Here is a 24,363-nt window from a genome sequence, read left to right as displayed (position 1 = left end):
AGCCCCAGGTGGGTTGTTGTTTCACACACCTGCCCTCCCCTGGGGCTGGCTTCGCTCCGTGTTGATGAGCCCGGGAAGGAAGACGTTAATGACCCTTCTGGTGATTGACAGTCCACTCGTCCCTAGGCTGCCCAGCTTCCAAACTGAGAGGGCCAAGTGGCTCTGGACCCCAGGGATGGGTGAAAAGCCTCCTTCCCTTCTTGCATGACAGTGAGCAGCTCCCCCTCACCCCTTTATGATAAATTCCAATAGATTACACTTGAGATACTGGCCTCCACCACCTGCCGGAGGGGAGGCAGCGCAGGAGAAAGGCATTAACGGAGGCATCTCTCTGAGGATGAAGCTGGGAACCTGATGCTAGAAGCAGCCCTTGGCATTAGGCCCCTTGAAAATGCCTGTTGGTGTAAGCGGCAGATTCTGGGAGCTCTGGAATCTAGAAATGACCGAGGACTGTGGGTGCAAGGCGGACACCCGTTGTGACTTTGATCTGTGCCTGGAGCTATTTATTAAACAGCCAGCCATGGGGCACCTAATATATGTCCCTGAGACAGTCTGTGCCCTCGGGCTGTGATAGGACAAGTCTCCCAAGTCTCTCCAGGAAGGGGGACCTGGTACACTTGCCCAGCCCGTTCCCTCCCCTGGTCCTGAGTGTTTGGGCTTCCCCCTCTCCCCATCGCTCCGGAAAACTCACGGGATTCGGTGACTCTGCCGTTCAGTTAGTAGTGTCACACCGATGTCAGCATCCTGGTTTGACGGCCATGCCACGGTCACGCAAAATGTTACTGGGGGGAAGCGATGAACAGTGTGTGGGAATCCTCTGTACTATTTTTCCAATGTTTCTGACTGTCTAAAATTAGTTTAGAGTACGTTTTTAAACCAGGAAGTCCCACTGGGAGTTCCGTTGCTTTCTGTCTGTCTGCCTCTTTCTCATCTCTATCATTCTGTCTGTCTTTCCGTGACCCGTTTAATACCACCTTGCCCCCTGCTATCTGTCCATGCCCCCCTCGGTCTGTGTCTCTGCCCTTCGTTCCTTCTCCCCACAGAATCTGCCCTCCTCCCCACCTGTAAACACTTAATCAGTCCCCAAACTGTTCAATCGACCTCCTGAATATCTGTCAGGAATTCCCTCCACTCCAGCTCCACTTCCAGAGCCCCTGGGCCAGCACCCACACCCCCCAGTCATCCCGATCCCTCCCGCCGCCTCCTCCTTGTCGCCCCACCCCTGGGGGCTGCAGCTCCCACCAGGTGGCCCCGATTACCACGGGATCTGCACCACCTGCTGGAAAAGCCCGGCCTGCATCAGGCTCCGCACATTTCTCCAGCTCGGCTCCCCGTCAGCGGCCGCACAGAAGGCCGGCAGGAGCTTCTGCGCATCACGAGAAGAGCAGGGCTTCTCCACCCCCCCCCCCCCCCGCCCGGCGTGGCCAGTGAGGTGCGTGTCGCCTCTCTGAGGCTCTGGGGCTGGGTGTGGATGAGGGAGCAGAAGGGAGAGAGGCGTTTATTTCAGCACACGCAGGGGGCCTGAGAAAGACAAGAGGCGCCTGCTCAGGTCTTACTGTAAGTGGTCTCTGGGGGCTGGGCTGCTGCTGTGCCTGGACCGCCAGAGCCGCCAGGTGGACAGGAGAGGACTGCGTCCAAGCAGAGACTGGCCCCGTCCTGTGCTCCCACACCTCGTGTTTCAGTCTCCAGCCTTCAGCAAGGCCACCTCTCCAGTCACTGGGATGAGCTCCCTCAGACCCGTTAGAACCCTGCAGAACCTGGGCAATGCAGCAATTGTGTGTTTCTGGTTTTATACCTACTGCGCCTCCTCAGTATTCCATGCTTCAGCGGGACCGACGTGCACGGTGGTGGAGCCTTTAGGGGTGACCGAGTCGGAGTGTTTATAGGTTTGCGTCAATCCGTCACTGGTTGAGGGCTGCCCACTGTGGGTCGGGGACCAGGTGACACATTCTGGCTCCAGCAGCTTGATGCAGTCCTCCTACAGGGAGGCAGGTAGGGGCTGGCTGCCCAGGGCGAACCCCACGGGGACTTCTGTGCACAGGGAAATAGCAAAGGGACCTGAGAAGACATGGTCAGGGAGGAAGGCATCGGCTACAGAAAGGGCGGTCTTGCAGTGTTAGAAGGGGGGGCAGGAAAGCCTCATTGAGATGGTATTGGATAAAACCCTCCAGGTACGGGAAAGCTATGCAGGTCTCCCTAGTGTCCATCACAGCATGGGGACCTGGGGTCCAGGCTGCTGTAGTGGGTGGCGCACGCAGCCGACGGGTTCACCTGCAGGCCCTGCTGACCTCCTAGGCCAGAAAGGCAATCACCACTGCGCCACAGCCTCCTGGTGCAGCAAACGCTCCAGTGTGGAGAGCTGTGGCTTGCTGGGTGCTGAGGGAGCGACAAACGAGCCCGTGCAGATGGCACTGAGATAAACGGCGCCGTCTTTTTACTGGGGCGGTATGGTCGTAATTTTCTGGAGACATTTATTAGGCGATGCGCCCCTTCTGCGGGGCTGTGCTGGGGCTGGTGCGGACCCCAGAGTGGATGCGCGAGGGGCCCCCAGACCTCTCCCACTCCTTCCCCCCCCATTCCTGCTGCGGACAGTTTATGGGCTAGTCTGTGCTGGGGCGGCTGTGTCTCCCCGGCGGTACTATTGTCTGTAAGTATTCCCTGCTGTGGGGGGTCCAACGAGAACTCCGTCACATAACTATCTTCCCCTTTATTTATTTGCCGTTTCACTTGGTCTGCATCACCATATAGTACTGGATGGTCTCCTCAGAGTAGAAAGCCTTCTCCTTGACTGTCAAGCGTATTTATGTATTAAACCCACACCCAGCAGCTCCGCACCCCAGCACATGCTGGGTCTGACAGGGGTCTGGGCCAGCAGTGGGTTCTCGCCACCTTCTGTTTGGGGAGGGTGGGCTGGGGTCACTGAGGCCACTGGCTCAGGCCCTGGGCCCCAAGGGCGTGGAGAAGCCAGCTCACGGTTCATGTTCCAGCTGCCCCTCAATACCACCTGACCCTGATCCTCCGCCCAGGACCCCCAGTGCTTCGCCATGCAGGGTATCAGACCGGCTTGGTCAAACTTACCCTGCTTCTCGGAAGCGAGGGCTCCCCTAGAGGACCCCAGCAGCAAGCTGTCGGGTCCCACGGGCAGGGCTCACAGCCTGCCTGCTTTGGTGTTCTCCAGGCCTTCTCGTTGCCTCTAGACTGAAAGCCCCCAGTGGAGGGGAGAACAGTATCTTCTACCCTCCTTGACTTCTCCGGGGCCTCTAGCACAGGGCTGGGAGATCAGCTCACAGTTCCCAGTAAGTATTTCTGGCTTCGAGTCCCTTCCTAGCCCCTGTGCTCTGTTTGGGTCCTTCATTCCAAGACCACTGCTCAAATTAATGTGCACAGGTAACATATAGCTTTAGAATTTTTTTAAGAACCTCTCCAAATACATCATGAGCTCCTGCAAAATCTTAACCTCTCAGAACCAGAAACAGGCTCCTCCCTGCCCCCCCATATCCAGTCATGAACGTAAATCCTGGATTTCCTCTGGTCTTGTTTTATCTTTACCTCCCAGATTACACAACTTGGAGGGAGAAGATGCTAACTGCCCTAGAAAGATACACTCACAGTCGGGACGCCTCGGTTCTGGTCAGTTCCAACACTGGCTTTCTGGCCTTCATTTCCCTCACTACTAGAAATATGGAAATATTTGTAAGGTTACAAAAGCCAAAGATCTAAAGGCCATTTGGTTCATTGAGCCTCCAGATGTCTGTCTGTCTAACCTGGAAAGGCCGGCAGAAGTGGAACTTCCACAGCCGTACATGGGCGCGGGCCCCAGGGTCGGCCCCCGGGGGCCGTGGGCGAGGATGCGGGGAAGGTGTAGGTCTTTCTCCTTCCAGTCTGGGGCTGAGCAGGGAGGGGGTGTGAGGGCAGGGGTGGGGGTGGGGCCGTCTCTGGAACCAGCTCGCCATCTGGTTCTGCGTGAGGATGGAGCAGCTACTGAGGCATGAGCACGCCTCGGCTCTGAGGCATCACAGTCTCTGGGGTTCGGGCCCTTGCATCCGTGGCTTTTGAAAGCTCTCGGTGGGTTCTGAAGCCCCCTCAGGGTTAGAGAGGAACTTTGGGGGTCCCGTGGCCCTTCCACCCCTCCCTAACCCCCGCAGGCAGGGGCTGGAAAGACCTCCAGGTCAGGTTCTCCTGTCACTGGGCTGTGGAGTCGGGTTCATGGAGCAGACAGCTGACAGCGTCCACTGCAGGACCACAGCCTTGAGATGAGCCCAGGGTCGCTGTAGCACCGAGGGCAGGACTGAGCCCGGGGCCAGCCCCTTCCCTCCCTGGTGGCCCGTGGCGTGCTTGTGCCCGCAAGGAGACCGCCTGGCAGCCTGGACCGGCACAGGACTGCCGAGCGTCCTCTCCCAGCCACCTGTGGGTCTCACGCTCCTGCTGTCCACCCAAGTTCCTGAGTCTGTGCAGGTGAGCTGCTACGATCAGACGGGTTCAGTGCCTTCCAGAATTTAACATCTGCAGCAGTGCCTCATCCTTCCCACATGTCCCCCAAAGCCTCGGGCTCTTCTGCGTGCCTAGAACTTCGCAGTACCAAGGCTGAGTCCTCTCTCCCACGAGCCCTACAGCCGGGACTCCCGCCAGAGGCTGCCCAGGATCCCGGGAGAGGCCTAAGTGACCCTCGTCCACCGCGGTGAACGCTCCTTGGGAAGGAGCCACACAGTCACCCCTTGCAGGGTCTCACATCTTGGATCAGATCCTTCTATACGTTTCTCTGCCTCCCACCTGCTCTCAATAACTTCCAGATTCCTCTGTTCATTTTGGCTTTGCTGGCTTCTCAGGCCTGAGCTGCTTCCATTGTCTTCTTGACTCATGGGGAGATTCCTTGTTTCCAATACCCACTCCCATCTCTCAACCTGCTCCCCTTTGCCCTCTCTGAACACAGAGGGCTTAGCACGGAAGCACAGAACACAGGTCCCACTCACAATGCTCTTCTGCAGAGGCCGTTCTGAGCTCTCCGATCTGCAGCCCAGGCACCGCCGTGGGACGTGCTCTGCAGTCTGTCTGCACGTCCACGCGCAGGGCCATGGCCTCAGTGTTCCCTCGTCTCAGGTCCGGCTTGACCTGCTCCCTCCGGGAGACTTTCCACAGCTGACCTCCTCTGTCCTGGCCAGGACTGGAGGGTGAGTGAGGCCTGTTCTAAACCTCTCCCACAAGGAGGTGGGAAGAAATGCTGTCCCCCGGCTCCCCTGCTGCTTGTGGTCACGTGCTCCTCTCGCCCAGGGAACCTTCCAGACACCACTGAAAGTTCAGCGGCAGCTGTTCAGCATTTACATTTCACACAGTGCAAGGTTACTTGACTGCCACGATCTGATCTTCTCTAGTTAATAACCTTGACTTATGGAATAATGGCAGCAATGGCTGGGTTGCCTTTCCCGCCAGGGATCCTGTTGCTGGGAGCTGTGTGGGAGACGGGCCCCTCTCTCCGATACCCTCCGTCTTCTTGTCCCACAGGAAAGGGGGCCCTGCAGGACTACAGAAGCCCAACAGGCTGTGCCTATGCTCAGTTCTTCCACGGGACCCCTGGCTCTGCCCCCTTTCTCTGGGCGCCCCCCTCACCTGCCTCTCACTGTCCTTCACAGCAGAGCCGCAGGTAGGATGGGCTGCACCCCCTCTCCGCTCCCTCTCGTCTCTGGGAGTCCTTCCTGGCAAGGGTTAACTGTGTGTATAAAATTGATTGCGATTTTAGTAATTCGGAATAATCACAGTCTACCAGCAGGTTGCTTTTCCAGCAGGAGGGTTTGGAATTATTTTCTGGAGTTTGCAATATAGAACTTAAATTAAGCCTCAGAAGTCAGGGGAGCTCCGCAGCGTCCCTAATGTGGTGCTAAATTCTCAGCAGCACAGGCTCTGCATTAAAGCCTTCGCTGGCAATTAGGTTCATTAACTATCACAATACCTTATTTATTACTTGTCCTACCATATGGTTTCCCAGCTAAAGAACAGCGCCCGTTCTCCTACAGACCATTTGGCATCATAAAAATGTTAACAAATAATATTACGGCTCTCGGGGGCACCAGGCCTTGCTGGGTTCTGGGTCTGAGCAGTGGGAGAGAATATGAAAACATTTTTCTTCTATGGAGAAATAAAAAATTCCTCAAGACAGAAGTATTCAAAGAATATAGCACTTGCATAACATAAATGGGAGTTTTATTTACTCTCGTAACGGTTATGTCAGTATTTGTGCCAAGACTCTTACTCATCTTCCTCTCCTCTCTCTTTTGGGGTGTTTTTTGCCCTCGTCTTTCCCCTCTCACGTCTCTATGACTGTGGCATGTGGCCAGCGAAGCCAGCGCCACCGAGGCCTGGGGGAAGCTGCTCCCAGGACTCGCCTGCTCTCGGGCTACCACAGCTCGGCCACCTGGGCACAAAGCTTGCCTCGGGGCCTCACCTCCCAGTTGTCTTCAGTCTGTGCTTCCAGCAGAAATTGGGAGGTGGTATGTGGGCCAGCGTTGCACGGTGAGGAGCTCTCTGTGCCCGGGCCTCGCTGAGCCCCCCCACTGTGGAGGGTGCACAGCGGTGGCTGGAGCAGGAAGTGAGACCTCAGGGGGACAGGAGGGGCGCACGGCAAGGGGCCAGGAGGACGCCACTCTAGGGCACAAAGCACCTCCTTGGTTTTAGGCCCCAGACATGGAAGCGCAAGGGGCTACGAGTAAAAATCAAACAGAGGAGGAACTCTGCCAGGTCTTCAGCATGCAGGGAGCAGGTCCTCCAGCCGCGGGCTCCACTCACCCCCGACATGGCCTTCCTCGGAAATGGAGGGCCTGCCCGGGCAGTATCCCCATGCGGGTTCCACAAAGACCTCTGTGACCTACCTGCTCACCTCCTCAGACCTGGATGGGGGCGCGCCTGGCAAAGCCAGGTAATGTGATGGTTCGAATTATAAACCCTTGGCCAGATTCTAGCTTCGAATACCAGCGTTTGTGTCTGCGAGCTGTGTAATCTTTTTACGGCTGAGCATCTTCACCTGTAAAATGGGAGTAACGCCGCCCGCCCCATAGGGTCGTTCCAAGGGCCTAGGACAGCAGCTGGCCCAAGGCAGTGCCCTCTCGGGGACAGTGACTAGGAGCGGTCCTCTTGGACTTGCCCTTCCCTTTGCTGACATCACCTTTTACTCCTTTGAGGCATTTGGGGAGGTGGAGGCTCTCAGCTCCACAAAGGGCATTGCTCACAAATCCTCATTCTGACCCTAAGATCACGCCGTGTGGGCAGAGGCAGTGCCAGGATGACATCTGCCCCCATTCACACACCATTTCCGCTGCTGTGATGGCTCACTGTCACCTGTGGTTCCCAAATGCCATGACCCCACCCCCACCCACCACACACCCACTACCCCCTACATCCCTGACTAGGGTGGGCCGCAGCGAAGGGAGACTCCACTGGACCCACAGATTCAGACCATGAAGCCAGGTTGCCCTCAGAGGTGACCAGAGAAGGTGACAACATAGCCACAGTCACACAGACAGGGCAGAAATGAGTCCCTAGTCTAAGTCCCCAGACCCCAGCTCCACTCGGCAGATGAGTGGGGAGGGAAACGGTGCAGCAGAGGAGAACTTGAAATTAAACAAATTCCATTAAGTGTCAATTACATGCAAAGCACAGAAAGGATCCGGCCCTTTGCTGGCATCAGCGGATGGCTCTGGGGTGAGCTGACCGCTGCACAGCAGGGCCAGGAGAGCTGCTCTGTGCCCACACTACTGGCCCCGGGTCCCCAGCAGGAAATGGGCTAACCCAGAAGAGGACAGTGTGGAGGAAAGCCTGTGCCCACATCCACGGGCCTGCTTCACACTCGGACGTGTGTGTGTCTGCCTGCCCTGCTGGTGGCTGGCTCCTGAGGGATCTCTCCCTCTGTCTGAGGGTACCTGGTGCCCCTTTCCTGATAGTCTTCTCCCACTCGCTGTGGTGACTAGTCTGTTTCCCCTTTTTGTCCCCAAAAGGTGGCCCCTTTGGGGAATCTCTTCCAGGAGGAAGGCTGCAGGGCTACGTGCAAAGGTGTGTGTGTGCGCACGTGTGTTCCTATGTTGCAGACACAAGCAAATGCCTGTGTGCACAGCCCAGCACTGTTCGAGCTCACTTTTCACTCCCCACGCTTACTCCCCACGCGCCTTTGGGCATGTTTCCCAGTCCCTTTCTGTCCCGTTTCCCCCATTTGTAAGGGCAATAATAAAAGGATTCACCTCAGAGCGCTGCCACCATGACGAAACAATGCACACGGAAAACTTCAAATACCCGCCGTGTGCGCTCAATAAGTGCTATGAATACAATCGTTACGCATGATCATCCGCCAGCGTCAGGTTCTCTCTCTTATCGACCTATCGATATGGTACACGCATCTGTTGTTTCTACACATTATCTCACTTTGTCCTGACAACCTGATGGTGGGTAGTCTCCTCTCCATTTTACAGGAGGCAGGCTGAGCCTCAGAGAGGAGGCCATCGGGAACGCGGGAGTTTGAACATCCCTGACCCGAAGTCAGGCTCCACGTCCCCTGAGAACTCGGTGAGCGCTGAGGCACCGTGACAGCCTGTCCCACTCCTGAGGGGCAGGCACACTGTCCCCTGAAGCGCCCCCTGCCCAGCTCCCTTGCTGGTCTGGGAATTGGGGTCAGGCTGGTCAGACCAGGACCGTGCCCTCCGGCCAAGCCTAGGGTAGGGAGGGCAGAGTGCTCGGGAGGAAGCTTAGCAAAAGCTGTGACCAGGGGGGAGAAGCAGTGCACGGAGAGGATGGGAGGTCGTTTTCAGGAACATTACACAGAGACCAGAGAGAAGTGGGTGATTTTAATCCCATGCAGCTGCTGGAAATTAATTTAATTGCGCCGGCGCTGGCTCTTCTCCCTTCCAAACCATTTCATGGAGGGCCGGCTGGAGAGCTGGGCCTGGAGAAAAGCACTGACCCTCCAGGCGGCCTTGGGAACCACAGCCCAGCAGACCCACCTGAACTGCAACTGCTCCCAGGGCTGATGGTGAAGCGGCTTTGTTCAATCTGGACTTTTCTCTTTGTGAGAAGCAACTGAGGAGAGACAGCAGGACAGCTTCCTGGGAGCAAGGCGCACACACTCCGGGAATGGGGAAGGGTCTGCAAACCACCCCTGACTGGTAAGGACATGAGATGCTGACGGGCCCCTTTGCTGCTTGCGTCTGTGCCTAACGAAGGAGGTCCCCCCACCCAGCTTGGTCACCCATGGCAGCCACCCTCAGGCACAGGACTCCCACACCAGGGACAGGCACAGCGTCACCGGCATCTGCTCTCTGGGACACAGAAGCCCAGGCTGGTACCCCGCACTCCTCTGGGGACTCTCCTCAGCCGTGTGCACCCGCCGACCCCACAGCCCCCCACTCTCCCCCACCCACGCGGGATAGAGGGGGGCAAACCCGCGCTCTTGGCCAAAGGCTCTCAGTCCTGGCTGTGCCTTAGTGTCACCTGGGGCACTTTAAACAAAGCGCCAGCTCCCCGGTCCCACCGTCGGGGCTTTTGACTTAAGTGCCCTGCAGTGGGGCTGAGCAGCTGTATTTTCAAAGCTCCCAGGGGATCCCAATGTGCAAACCAGGGGTGAGAACTGCGGAGGTTGGTGACCAACCCTTGCTTCCTGCTCTGTGTCCTGCTCAGCTCTACCCTGTGACCACTAGAGGCCAGCAGGGCCCGGAGGAGCAGCAGCCAGGTCGGCGTGGGCTGGGCCCTGGGCTGCTGCGGGGCGCCAGACTGCCGGCCAGGTCAGTCCTGCAACCACACGAAGCCCACTTCCCTCACCAGACTTTTCCACAGCCTCCGTGGGTCAGAGCTCCCAGTCCAGGCAGCACGTGTTGCCCCCGGGCCCCCACCTGGTTGCTGCACCACTGGGTGTGCAGGTGGATGCGCATTGAAGGAGCGCACTGGCCTCCATCCGTGTACAGCAGAAACGCTTTGCCTGTCCCGCAGGAGGAGCCAGATCTTGGATCCCAAGGGCAGCGGATGTGCGCTCCCTGCAGCTTTCACTGGAGAGAATCAAGCAGAAGGTCCTGTAGTTCGGCTGAGATGTCGTGCGCATGACTGCACGGAGCCCAGGCTTCAGGTGAATGAACAGAAGTGCACCGGTGGTTCAGCGTCTCCAAGAAGAGCCTCAAGGCCTCCCTGCGTTTCAGTTTAACGGAAACAAAAGCAAGGTTTATCTGCCTTCTTCTCTTGACAATACTTGACCTCAGAAGTGGAAATGCGGAGGCTTCCCTGCTCCGGCTTCCGGCCCCTGGACTCCCCCTTGGCACGTGCACACACCGGCCCCTCGCGTTGCCCGCAACACAGTGTTGGGGCTGCTCTGTACAAAGCCCACCTTCCCCTTTAAACTGTGAGGCAGCCCGATGGCAGAATAATTCCTGACACAGAGTAGTTGTAGAATAAACATTTTGCCAAACCAAAATATTTGCTGCCAATCCTGTCTTGAATTTAACTTGTATTTAAAATCAACCTATAAAGACCTTTTTCTAGATTATTTTCTGTTCAGCCCCAAAGACCTTCCTATTCCTAACCCGCAAACATGTGGGGAATATTTGTTAAAAATACAGGTTCCTCAGCCTCAGCCCTTAGAGACAGTGACTGGGCAGGTTTTAGGGTGAAGTTCATTTTTGACAACTGCTACCAGTGGTTCTCAAACGATCAGGGGGATGAACCACACTTGCTCCCCAACAGCCCAAGTTCTGGCTGGGCTTTTTACCCAGGCTGGACTTCAGCTTAGCCGGGGGGATAGGCCAGGGTGGGTGACGCTCCCAGCCCTGCTGTCCGCCTGGCAGGGAGGGCCGCAGATGCTCTCAACCGCGCACAGGACGGAGGGCCCCAGGGCCCCCTTTTCGTGCCCGCCTGGCCCGCCTCACTCCCAGCGGGTCCCCTTTGTGCTCATCCTTGCCCCGCTTCCCTTACCAACTCCAGGATCTGGGGCAGGACAGACATGCCAGGCCCCCATGCCAATGCGGGACAGCTGTGGGGGTCCTGAAACTAGACTCGGGGGCTGAACTTGGGGCCTCGTGGGTGTGGTTCTGGATTTCAGCCCGGCCCTTAGAATGGATTTAAACCCATAGAATGGATTCCAGGCAGCCCGGGGAGAAAGGGGGTCCGAGGGCCTGGAGTTTCGCCTGCAGCCTGGTCTCCTTCTGGCCACTGCCGGTCTCTCCATCGAAACACTTTTCAGAACCGCTCAGGAGGCACCATCAGGACGATTCTCCACAGCCCACTCTCCCTTCTCTCAGAGACGCCGCCCAGAAAAGCCGCCCTGCAGGGGCCGTCCCCACGAGCCCGACTCCCTCAGGGGAAAAGAGATTTCAAAGAGCACAGCTATAATTACTGCGTAGTTACTGCGCTGCAGACATGGGCTGAACCACCACATTCTATGTCACGTTAAAACTCACACCTTGAAAAGTAGCCCGTGTTTGTATCATTCTCTCCATTTTACGGATAAGACAGTTAACACAGTTTGCCCAGGACGCAGCCAGTAAGCGTCAGAGACAGGATTTGATCTCAGATCTGCCTGGCTGAAGTTCCAAAGCTCCATCTCAAAAACTAAAAACAAGGTCAGCCCAGGGCTGTTTGGTGAGAAGCAGTCCAGGCAAAATGCCTAAGGCTGGGAAAGGTCAGCTGAACTGCCCAACACTAAAAAACTGCATTGACTCCAAAATAAAAAGAGAAAATGAGAAAAACCTAAATGCTTAAAAAAAGCTTTTAAAAATGACAGCAAAATAGCATCATGCGTGTTAACCACAGTTCACATCTTATCTAGAGTTTTATACCAGTGATGTTTAATGAGGGGCCTACACACATTCTGATAAAGCTGAGGGGCTCCACCACCACGCTCACCACACCTTCTCCTGTCCCTACCTGGCCCTGCCAGCCTATTACCAATGCCACCTGCCCAGCTTCTGCAACAAAAGCAGGAAGGAATACCGACAGGACCGGAGGAAACGGCAGGAGGTGCTGCTCTGAGCAGCCTCCTGACAGCCACTTCCTATTTCAGGCTTCCTGTCTGCAGAATGGGATAATATCTTTGTCCTAGCAAACTCCCAGACTGGCTCAAATAAAACCATCTTTTAAAACGCATGAAGCCCCTCATGGTCTATCCCCAAAGCCCATTTTATAAAGGATGATAATTTCTCAAAATAAAAGATACAGGCTCAAATCAAAACACTATATATAAATACTTTTCAGATGTGAAAAAGATTTCCCAAGGTCATATGTTATTCTGTTCTATCACAGACCTCACACGGTTTCAGATTTCCAAGGACAATTACCAACAGTTATATAGCACTTTGCATTTCTTTTCCTATTCAACCATCCTCTGCTGCCAGGTACCTGGGACTCTCTCTCCATATTTCTCTGTCATGGAGGCGGTTCACCTGAGAGGTAGAGAGGTGAGGTGATAGTTCACGGGCTCCCAGACAGTGACAGCGGAAGCCTGCAAAGCTAACCTGGACACCGCCTCTTAGTAGCCATTTGATGTAACTCTGAGCCTAAACCTCTCATTTGGAGATGGGCATGATAAGAAACACCTTTAAACATCATTTAACCCTAGGAGGTTAAACAAGAAAAAGCATGAGAGGTGACTCACACAGTTACTATGTCGTATGTGCCAACACAGACGCACGCCATCGTCATTTGTTGCCACCGTAGGTGTATCATCACAGCATGCGTGAAACTCTTTCCTCCCCAAGCCTCACCCAAACCAACACAGGCGTTAAGTTTCTTTACAGGAATAAAGAGCTCGGATCCGAGGTCCCTGGGGAGGCTGGGCAAAATGTCAGGCTGACTTTGCTTCTCAAGATCAAGCAATGAGGGCGGGGAAGTAAGACACCGAGGAGAAAGGAGAGCGAACAGTGGGCACTGAGGCAAGCAGGGGGCCGGAGGGGGCCAGGCAGGAGGCTGGGCTGCTCAGAGCCCGTGCCCTGACTCCACAGACCTGTCGCACATCTCTGAGTGGCAGCTGGGGAAAGCCCGAGGCCAGGGCGCAGTCTAAAAACAGGCCCAGGTGAGTGGGGAGGTTCCTGGCAACCTGGGTTCGCTTCATTAGCCACAACTCGGATCCATGTTGTCACAGGGAAATATAAACAAGTTTGTTCAAAAGCTGGCGTCACGTGGTCCCAGGCTGGGAACCAAAGGTGACCCTCCCCACTCCCACCCCTTTGGTGCAGGGCTTGTGGGGAAGGAACCGCTGGGACGCTCTGGCTAGCCGGCTTGTTAGGTCCCGACCGTCTGCAAATACCCAGGTCAGGCTGGCCCCACAGCCTGCCCAGCCGCCCGCGACGACCTGGGTTCACATCGGCTTTGCTCCAGTTTTGGAGCCATCTTGAGCATGGGTGACCTTGAGTCAAGCTTTGAAGGGTAAATGACTTGGGCCCAAAGGGCAGGGTACCCTGGGCAGGAGGCTCAGCCTGTCCAAAGCTGTGTAAGCCTGACAGTGTCCAGGAGGCAGAACAGCACCTTACAGGTCTGTCCTTCTGAAAAACAATTCTAGTGGCCGTTTGTGGGAGAGGTTGCCAAGAGGTAGCGAGAAGCAAGCTGGCGGAGTGGGTCAAATGCTCCCCAAGCTCAGTCTACTCTCTAATTATTGTGGTAATTCTAGACAAAGAAGTGTCCTATGACGTGATGGAGAAGGACAGAGAGCTGGCAGAAAACAGCAACGTGCAGGACCAGGACAAGGTGAGGTGGGAGCGGTACTGACGGTGCAAAATTTAACAAGGAGTCGCTCGTAACTGTGCAGGTGCCCCACGCGTGATGCCTCCCTAAACTTTGCACCCTGGTGCCTCTCCTCATCCTGGTGCCATGGAGGAGACCATAATTTCCAACACCCTCTCTGGGTGGTGCCCTGTGATTCCCGCACGGTGGCAGTGGCCACGGGGATTCAGCAAGTCTGGCTTCCCTGGAAGAAGGTTAGCGCGCAGATGCAGGTGCACCAGCAGTGGGACCTGAATCCACGTCTCGACTCGACTCTGTCATCTCAGTGAGTTGGTCTCTTTACAAAACGGAAGAGGACGGGCAAGTACCGGGTTTGGTGCTGAGCCTCCTTCTGGAAGTGGGCTTGGTAAAAATAAAAATAAGTGCGGCTCCACAGCCAGCCTGGAGCCTGCGGGACACACTCCCTTTGGACCCGAATCCCGTAGGCTCAAGAACGGGCTGTTTGTTTAAAAGGTCTTCCTGGGAAGAGAAAAAAGAAAAAGCTGCAGATTGCTGGATATGTTTTCCTGCTCTTCCAACAGATATTTATGAGGAGTCCCCCACTGCAAGCTTTGTTCTGGTGCTCTGGGTACAAACACCTGAGTCCTCTGCCTGCAGGAAGCTTCCAGTAACTATGGGGGAGCTCCAGGGTATTAACAAGCAGTTATATACACAAAGGAAACAATTTCCTGTAGAACTAGGGCTATGAAAACAACCAGGTTGGGCAGAGGGCCTGAGGGGTGGGTGGCAGCTCCAGATAAGGCGAATGTAGGGAGGATGTCTCTGTCAAAGTTCTTTTTGAGTATTCTGTGAGGGAAGGAGAGATTTGCATGGGGGTAGGGCAGGAGGCACCGGTGGGGGAAGGCATCAAGTGCAAAGGCCCTGAGGTGCAACCTTTAATTTTGTTACCTGCTTTGAGTCAGGTGTACAGTGTTGGGGCAGGATTTCTGAACCGAGAGAGAAACAAATGAGTTCCTGGACCTGATTCAAAGTAGCACACCTCCATCTCTATCTAAGTCTCTACACCCCCTCCCCACCCCCCATCCAAAGGACACCTTATTTGGGTCACAGATAAACAGTCCCATTACTTTGTCTGCCCTGCCCCCAGCCCCTACCCCTTCCTCTGGCCTGGCCTCAGCTTCACCACTGACTTGTCCCTTTCTTTCTGGAGCCACAGAGCCCTCCCTGATGGAACCGGCTCTTTTCCTGCCCAGCCGCCCGGCTTACCCGGCTCCACTTTGCCTGCTTATGTGTAGAGGTGGAAGGTCCCCAGGCCTCGGGTTCCCTTATGGTGGGAATCAAAACGATGATACGGAGAGACCTCTTCCTTAACCACATCACATCTTCTCTCAACTGGAACGTTGCTGACACCTAATTTCAGTGCATCTGATGGAGCCCATAGAGTATTGTGGACTTTCACAGCTACAGTTGGCTATGAAAATGAATCTGATATCCTCATGTTATCCACAAGGAACTGAGGCCCTAAGAAAGGGGAATAACTCACCCGAATTCCACAGGATTTGGGAATTGGGAATAGGTCTTAGGGCAAGCACTTTAAAACGGTCAGAGACATTTTCCACATACTATTTCCATTTTCACAGAGGACAACACCGAAGCACAGGGAGAGAGTGAGTGACCTGTGTCCAGGGCTGGCAGGAAGTGTTTGGCAGAGCTGGCCTTGAATCCTGGTCTTCTCATTAGAAATCCAGTGTTCTCATAATTTTGCCATGCGCTTGTCTTCTTAAAAGAAAATTGAAAAGTTAACATTCCAGAAAATTCCAGAGCAATGTTGGGGGAGAAAAAGTTACCCTCCCCCATGATTACCTTTCCTACTTACTGAAGTGCCCCATAGGCAATGAACTCAGTAGAAGGGAGAGTCTCTTTCTGGGGAGATACGACATTAAGTCTCTGAACAGAGCCACAAATGATATTTGAATGCCAATACTGGCTCAGTTTACTTGGGCACTTTCTCTTGAAAGAAACCCCCCTCTCACACCTGGGAGTTCCTGGGGACAGGGCTCCAACAGACCAGAGAAGGGTCTCTTGCCATAGGCTCTGCAGTCAATGTATCATTTTCTCTGCTTTTCACCAAATTTCTCTTGTAGTATTTTTGGCATTTTAATTTTAGATACAGGTGAGGGAGTCAGATGGGACTTTTTAACTGAAGTCTAACGTAAGTATCACTAGAATCATATGCAATCTTAACCTATTTGCAGCTTTCAAGCAAGGCAGAAGAGATGGCTTTATGAAGAAAATAACAGGCAGGGTATGGACCTCTTCACCACTCCTCAGGGCCACCTTCCTCACGGGGGGCTGCCTGCTGCTCCCACAAACACCGGGTGCAGGCAGAGGGCTGTCCCAGAAAAGAGGCCCATCTGGGAGTCAGACAGGCCTAGGTTTACGTCCCGGCTCTGTCCCTCACGGGCTGTGGGATCAGGGCCCTGCTCTTTAACTTCTGGGAGGTTAGAGACCTTAGGTATCCTTATTCTACAGATGAGAAAACTGAGGCGTAAGTTAAGAAATCTGTTGAATTCTGCATCACTATTAAATGACAGGTCGGGGTTGAGACCACATTAGTCTGGTTTCAAAGCCCAGACGGCAGGGCACACTGCTCCTCCACAGGGCTGTCATCCTTGTGGACCCCCAGAGGAACACATTTTGATGGAATGCGCTTATAGAAATCATGACTATCACGTAACAGGGTCAATTTTAAACTAGTATTTCAGAATGTAAAAATAAATAAATATATATATATCAATATGCATGTGTGTATACATGTATATGAATATGTATATGTATGTAAATGTGTGATATAAATATGCATATGTGTATGTATATGTGTACACACATAGCAGGATGGATACCGTAGATAATGTATCTCCAAATGTATATTATGTGCTTCTGTCACAGTGGGAAAGATGATACACTTCTCACAACTAAATTGCTGTAACTGCTGGCTTATGAGCCACAGGAGAATCTCAGAATCAAGGCTTTCCAATCCCACTAGTTTTGACCTAAAATTTTATTAACCAGCGTCATCACCCTCTTGAGCTTGTTTGAAAATCATATTTTGCCTCAATGCGCAAGTTAGGCCATGACTGAAGACTTTCAAAAGACGAATGCCATGTACTTGGAAGGCAAATTCGCAGTATTTCTAAATGACTGAATGACTTCGGTGACGTGATCACGATGGCCCCAGAAGGGCCCTGGTCTGAAGTCCCGGCTCTAACCGGACATGCGGCTTTGGGAACGTCGTACCGCCTCTCTGTTTTGCTTCCTCTCCTGTAAAGCGGTGAGGGCGGGCTAGAGGATGTTTTAAGTCCCTTTAGTTTCTGAGTCTATCAGCATCTTGAAGAGGCGACCGTAATTTGACTGCCTAAGCTCTAGTATGTTTATCAGAACGTTAGCTGCCTTCCCGTCTAGTCACACCTAATGACCCCCGGGTGGCCGGCGGGTCCTTGTTGGGGAGTGAGTGCGGCAGCCCTGTCCATCCGCCCATTTCTCACCTCAGCTGCTGCCTTACTTACTCCCTTCAACCCAGAGCCCACAGGGTGTGACAGAAAAGATGAGAACGTGCCATCTCCTTACCACAAACGTGTTCCGGGGCCTTTACTTCCTTTAGGACCTGATTTCTCTTGATTCCTGGCTACACTAGCCCCTCAGACAGCTTTCCTGGAACTCCTCACCACAAAGGATGCCCCTTGGTAAAGCAGCTCCCCGACATTTACCCTCTGCTTCCCCAGTGGGTTAGGCTGGAGAACTGCTCTCTCCTCATCATTCGTAGGGACTTGGGAAGACATGCAGGCCATAGGGAAAGCTTGTTGGAGACATGCTCCCCCGGCAAGTTGGGGGGCGTCCCAGTGTTCAATTTCTGCGAAACAGAAACCCGCCAACCTCTAGTGACCTGGTGGTTAAATTCGAAAAGCTCAGTGGTTTACAAATCCGCTTCAATCCACCTCCTTCCCTTTTGTTGCGAAGCGCCATCAGGAAATCATCCGAAGAGGAGGAAGGCACAGCGGTGGTTCCCAGCGAGCGTGGCCTCCGGCGTCTGCAGCCGGCTACCCACTCTTGGCCGCTAGAGGACAGAGTTCAGTACAGTGCGTAGGGGGGGAGCGGGGAGCGGGATTGGGGCAGGGGGAGGGGGCGGGACTCTCCAGGAAGCTGCAGGAGCGAGCTCAGCAGAATCATAGGAAGCGGGGCTCAGGTGTGGGCTTCCTCGGTTACTTTGTTATCTTCCATCTCAGGCAGGTTCTGCCAGGTGCTTGCAGGCCTTCCGCCCCACCCACGTTTATTCTAGAAAACAAAGAGGCAATAATACACCTGGGCCCCCTGCTAGCGGCGCCTTGCTTAGGTTGGTAGACTGCAACCTTCTGAGGGCAGAACTGCTTCTCCTTTGCCTGCAGACGTCACTCAGTAGGACCACAGGTACACTTGGCTTTGTAACAAACAAGCAACACAAACATGCTGAGGCTGGGGAATAGGGACTGGCTTCCTTCTGAGGGATTTTGCACAGACCAAACTGTTCAGAAAAGCAAAACAAGCTGCCCATATTTAGGGCGCTGCCATCTCTGCCAGTTTGTGATTAGTCAGCAAGGAAGAAGGTACCTTTAAGGAAAAGAATTACAGACTGGAAGAGACCAAGCAAGAACTGTGCTTGGGGATAGAGTTTGCTTGAAACTTGCCCCGCCCTGCAGCCCTCTGGGAGACTTGTTCCCAGTATAATTATACTAAATACACATGGTTGGGTGAGCTGGCTATCAACTAGGAGGTGGCCACTGTCCCTGCACGTTTCAGCTGGCTAATAGACACACGGCAAAGAGAAAAGGGAATGGCTGGCAAGTGACTTCTGAATATCAAAGCACTGTGCGTTCCCACGACTCCCCTTTCTATCCCAGCCAAAGGGATCAGAGGACACCCAGCATTTCACTATTTTCCCAGCATTACGGACGACTTCCCAGGCTGGTGGCCGGGCATGTCTGCAAGGTCAAGGTGGACGCGGGTAGACTGGGTGGAGATGGGTGGGTAGCCGTCCGCAGTCCACGCCGGCCTCCACCTGGGCTGCTCTGCGGATCCCTGGTCTCCGCAGCGTGATCCGGAAGGTTAGTAATAATCACAACAGGCAGAGCCCACTGTCTGGCTGAGAGGTTTACAATTTAAACTCACGGCAGTGGGAGAAATTGGCTCAATCACTTGGAGTAATGGTACAGGGAGAGCAGTTGGGCATGACTGCTATTTAACTCAGGGAACAGGGGCGCCGCGCTCCACGGTCACACACGGATCAACACGTCGTGCTGTGGGGTGGGAATGAGCACCACCCCTGCACTCTGCCCGTCTGGATTCCTTTTGCCCGCTTGACTCATCCCGACCGGATAAAAGGGACAAGACTGGGAGAACAGGCCACAAACAGGCTCACAGCTACAATCCCATCAGTACTCACAGGTCACCCTTCCCTCCTTTAAAGAGAGTTAAAGTTTACCTATCACAGATCTTACACCACATGTTAAGGCATCTTGTAGCGGGGAGGGTGCAAGGTGATGTGACATAAGCACCCCTTGTGCGTTTTCCTAGCAACCCTAGTGAGGTGGGGCCCGTTACTGCCCCCAGTTTACAGGGGCGGACACTGCAACTCGGGCGTGTACATAGACAACCCAAGAGGTGGGAAGTGGCATCTGAACACAGGCCCGTGTGGATAACCAGAGCCTGAGCTCAGCCTGGAGAAGAGGAGCTGGAGATGAGCGCTGGTCTGAACAGCCCCAGTTTCATCCCTTAAGGTCTCGGGCACTGTGAGGCCTCCCTGCCCGCCCTTCCCCAGAGGTCATGCTGCTTTCCTACCATAAACGAGGGCTCAGCTTCTACCAGGTGTAAGTACTGCAGATGCACTGGGAAGCCCGCGGTCACCCTTGTCCCCAGAGAGCTCACAGTCTGGCTGAAGAGGCAGCTAAAGAAACAGGTTCACAGGAAAAAGGGTGAACCGGAAACTGCCAGGACCTTGCCTAGTTTTCCCTTTTGCCCATCCACCCTCCAGTCCCTAGAGGGACCTGTCCTGTGTGTAACCCAATTGTCAGGAGGACTTGGGGGCAACCCCGTTTCCCCAGCCAATATCGCAGCTCAAGCGTCACGGCCCTGCAGCTGAAAGACAAAACAAGGCATCTATACGCTCCTGGAGTCAAGTCACAGACAGGGAAAGGATTCCTCAGGGGAGTTTTTCTAGGCCACTGCTGGAAACGGCACTTCTGCTCACAGTCCATGTGTTGCCCAGGACTTAGTCACGCGCCCTGTGTGTACCTAAGCACAAGGTACGTTGATACACGTCACCCAGTGTGTGCTTGGGAAGATGCCCAGAGAGTAGCTGGCCCGTCTCTGCCAGGCCTGGTAATGGCAGAGCTAATCTGTCAGCTGGTTAACTGATAGTTGTTTGGGATTGGGACTACAAGGCCACTGTGGGAGTAATGACCAGTGTCATTCACATCAATTCATTTGAGTTCAGTGCAATTTAATAAGTATTAATGCTCCTAGAACATTGAGAAAAGCTTGGTTCTAGGCCCCTGAAGGAGACATAAATTGAAACAGAACACAGTTATACCTTCAAGGAGCTGAATACAATTAAATTCAGAAGCTATCCTCAACCCTTACCTATAGCCTATTGACTTTTCAAGGGTTAGTGAAACACCCACAGCTACAAAGAATTCTGCCCTAAATGTTGGGGTGCAGAGAACAGTCCCTCCTCTCCTGGATTCCTAAAACACTTGGTGTCTGTTGTGTGTTCGTTCATTTCATTCCATTCATTCCCCAACATTTAACAAGCAGAGGCCTAGGCTGCTTGACAGTGTGCTAGGCTCTGGAGGTTAGAGGTGGGAATACTGAGACCTTCCCTTACACAAACTCACAATGGTGTGGGTGGTCAGAGGGGACACCCAGATACAAGGCAGATGGTGGTAAATCCTACGATAAATGTTCAAAAAGTGCTAAGGGGCTTATGGAGAAGGGAGAAATTCTTTCTGGCTGGAGTGGGGTGGAAAAGGTTGCATCCAAGTTCCAACGGTGACCCCCCAAAGAGACAAAGGACCCTGCCCTGGCACAGGAGGCTGATTCAGAGCCTCTGGCCCAGACCCTGTACCGCACCTACTCAGCCCCAGTGGGAAAAAGGCAGTGAGCTTTTCTTAAGGGAGAACTCTAAGGCAGTCCTCCACTTTCATCCTAGAAATTAAGATAAAGTTTGAATCCTACCCCACAGGATACCCATGTTTGTTTTGCTATAATAATTTTAACAGAATTGGCTTAAGTTACCTGTCACTGAGTGAAAGCAGTTCCTCGTATGCCTTGCGTGCCCCGGACATACCACTTCCATTAGAAGAGTACCTGCTCCTAAATTCAGCTTCTGCGTGGTTGACCGCAAGTTCAGTTTTCTCTGATCCCTCGTCTTTAATCCTTGTCAGAGCAAACGAAATAGTCCGCTTCAAGGACTCTGCGACGGTCTTCTGCTTTGTGAGCACGCAGCATGGTGACCGCGAGTGAGCTGTGATGGACACAGCGGCTTCCATGCCCTGCCCTCACACCCGGTGGGCACGAGCTCTCTCGGGACCACGGTGCTTCTGGCAAACCTCCAAGGAATGTGGCCCTTCCAGGTCCTGCCCATAACTACAAGCACACCTCCTTTGCCTGCTTCAGCGTGCTTCACAGACACTGCCATTAAAATAAAAGAAACAAATTGAAGGTTTTTAGGAACCCTGTACTGAGCAAATAAATCTATTGGGCCATTTGCTCATTTTGTGTCTCTGTCACAAATTTTGGTAATTCTTGCAATACTTCCAACTTTTTCATGATTATTGTATTTGTTATAATCGATGAAGCAAACTTTATTGTCGTCTTATTTTAAGAAACTGCCACGGCCACCCCAACCTTCGGCAGCCACCGTCATCTGTCAGCAGCCATCAGTATCTAAGCCAGACCCTCCACAGGTAAAAGTTTGTCTGGCTGAAAGCTCAGGCGATCTGATCATTAGCATTTTTTATCACTAAAGTCATTTTAAGTTGGGGTGTGTACATTGTTTTTTAGACACAATGCTATTGCACACTTTAGACTATAGTATAGTGTAAAGACAATTTTTTCCTGCACTGGGAAACCAAAAAATCATTTGAATTTTGTTATTGAGATATTTGCTTTCTTTTGGGGTCTGGAACTGCCCTGGAGTATCTCTGTTGTGTGTCTGTAGGGCGCTCCTCTTCTAAAACAGCAGCGGTGCACTTAAGTCTATAATGGTAAACACCTCAAAAGTTTAACAGTTGGCTATTTAAAGTTAAACAGGGTAAGAAAATGTTATATACTTCCCTTCTCCCAGGCTTCCCCACAATGAAACACCAAAGTGTTAAAAAAAAAAAAAAAGCCCGTTTCTGATGAGGACCTGGGGGTTAATTTTCAGCATGGTGCCTGGGGACGTAGCTGTGGGGATGCCATTACCCGTAATGGGACTCGCTGCCTCATTTTGTGCACGGGATATGCAGACTGCACCCCTCGACAGCCACAAAATTTTAGTTTTGAAATTGAGGCCAGTTTTCTCAGAACAAAGCAGTTTTCCAGAAACACCAAAAACTACTTTGTACTGGCCCGGGGCCTGTGTGTTTATGTTCTGTGTATCCAAAAGGGAGAAAATGCCTTTCTCCAAAGGGCAGATGCTCCTCGCAAAGACAACATTAACACATTATGCCCAATAGCTTGACAGCAATGGCTGCTGAATCTCACCCCAAAGCTTTGTTAGGAACCCTATAAAACCTGGCACACGGTTTGTGACACCCCGTGAAACACTGCTTCTTCCATAATAACCTGAGCTCTGCTGCCTGTCATCAAGGGACCTCTCTTATTAAGCATCTCTTTCTTAAATGGCTGCCATCATCTGGTCCCAGTGTACATTAAATCCCATTATAATTATAAACACACTTCCCCATAACATCCCTTGCAGATTTCATCCACACTGCCTACCCCCTTAGGGCATCTTTGCACTAATAACAACTCAGATTTGCTGTTCGAGTTGACAACATCAGGTCCCAACACCATTTGCAATATGCTGAGGAGAGAGAGGGAGAAGACAAAGCTTTCTCTTCCTCGATCATGAAGATCCTGGGGTCACAGTGACCCAAGACCTCAGGGGCTAAAAGAAATAAGCCCTTTTCTTCTCCCTTTGAAAAGCCACTCTCTGCCTAAAGATGAGAGGAAGGCCATACTTACTACCTGGAAGAAGAGCCCAAGTTTGTAAACACTGCCACCCAGAACTCAGGGGAAAGGGGGTGATTAGTAATCAAAGAAGCCATCTTATTTGGTTTTCTGGACTTCGACTAAGCAGAGCCCACACGTCACCTGATTATCTCCCCCTCTATAGTCTGCAGGGGTCATCTATGGGAAGTACCAGAGCATAAAAGAACTAAACTTAAAAAAGAAAAAGACAAACCGAAGAAAACTAGCAGCATATGCACTGAGGGCAAATTTTGACACGTCTGCATCTATCTGGTAGATATCCTCTGTGGTGACCTTGAAGCGCTGTAAGAGCCTTCGCCTCCAGGAACAGACACAGTAGGTCTGCTGTGTCTTCCCCCAAGCGTCCAGAGTGGAGTGAAGACCTGAGGGTGCAAGTGACAGCCTGGCGTGTCCTCCAGTGGCAACCCGGAGTTCTTAACTGCAGAAGAAACCTTTTTCCACTGATCACAAAGTTTGGGGAAATGCAAAGTAGCTTTGCTCCCCAAAGTAGGAACCCTTGATTTATTTATCACAATAGCAAAGTTTACCTTTTAATGTTAAAACTATTTTCCCAATGAGGAGTTGGAACAAAAGGAGTGTCAACAGTCACTAACCATCAGAATACTCAGAACACCACTAGAACCTTCTGTGGAGTTGAAGTTTTACTGTAATTCAAAACACCCTTCTCAACTTTGGCCTGAGATTTTGAGGAAGGAGGGGAAGTGCGGAGATCCTGGGGACCGAGATCTGTTCACCTGGTGGCCTGAGTCCCTGGAGAACTGCGTGGGCCTCGGTTGGCTGCTGAACCCTTGGCCTCAGTGGAGTAAGAGAACAGGGAAATTACAAGCCCTTGCTTCCCTCTTCCCCCTAGCTAGGGGCTGTATAATCTAGACGTTAACGTGAGTTTTGCTGTGGCAATGGTCTGATTTAAAGTCTCAGCTCTGATATTTAATAGCTGTACAGCCTTGGGTAAGGGATTTAAGTAAGTCCCTGAGACTCAGTTTTCTCATCTGCAGAAATGGGGCAAATAACAGTACTTGCATTAATAGTGCAGTTATAAAGATTGAATAAAACACTGTATAGATGGTGTGTTAAGATTCAGTCAGTGCTCAGAGAGAGTGATGATTCCACATTGTCTTCCTGTAGGATCCCTTAGCCCTCGTACACCTTCCTTTTCCACTAACAGCTCTGAAAGGCTGCTACCAGCAGGAGGTGTGTGAGTAACGGAGGACAGGAGGAAATTAGAGGAGTCGGCTGTGCAATTCCATCCAGAGGTCAACTCCCTTACCCTCCTCTCCAGCATGACCTCCTGGCAAGACCGACATCTCCCGTTTTTAGGACCCGACGGAGTTGACCGTTGCAGTTTCCCGTAGCACATCTTTCAAGGAAAAAAAGTTAAAGAAAAAAAACTACAAATATCTC

General features: G+C 52.8%; 1 long non-coding RNA gene across 10 annotated transcripts; it reads right to left on the bottom strand.

Moving 5' to 3' along the window:
* Positions 1-9,137: 9,137 nt before the first annotated feature.
* On the bottom strand, positions 9,138-24,360 carry LOC108402129 (uncharacterized). 10 transcript variants are annotated; one of them, XR_012132769.1, is made up of 8 exons: positions 24,230-24,360; positions 23,156-23,324; positions 21,001-21,396; positions 19,546-19,651; positions 17,302-18,006; positions 14,941-15,453; positions 14,623-14,660; positions 9,138-14,193 (listed from the first exon to the last, which is right to left on the bottom strand). It is a non-coding gene; the product is annotated as an uncharacterized lncRNA (long non-coding RNA). The 10 variants fall into 10 exon arrangements; XR_012132768.1 differs by having other exon boundaries at positions 23,156-23,380; positions 24,230-24,342; XR_012132760.1 differs by lacking the exon at positions 24,230-24,360 and having other exon boundaries at positions 23,156-24,184.
* Between the last annotated feature and the right edge of the window lie 3 nt (positions 24,361-24,363).

Source organism: Manis javanica, chromosome 6 (genome assembly GCF_040802235.1).
Source record: "Manis javanica isolate MJ-LG chromosome 6, MJ_LKY, whole genome shotgun sequence".
NCBI classification, from domain to species: domain Eukaryota; kingdom Metazoa; phylum Chordata; class Mammalia; order Pholidota; family Manidae; genus Manis; species Manis javanica.
Note: the sequence above shows the minus strand (reverse complement) of the source record. Positions and strands in the feature narration are given on the sequence as shown.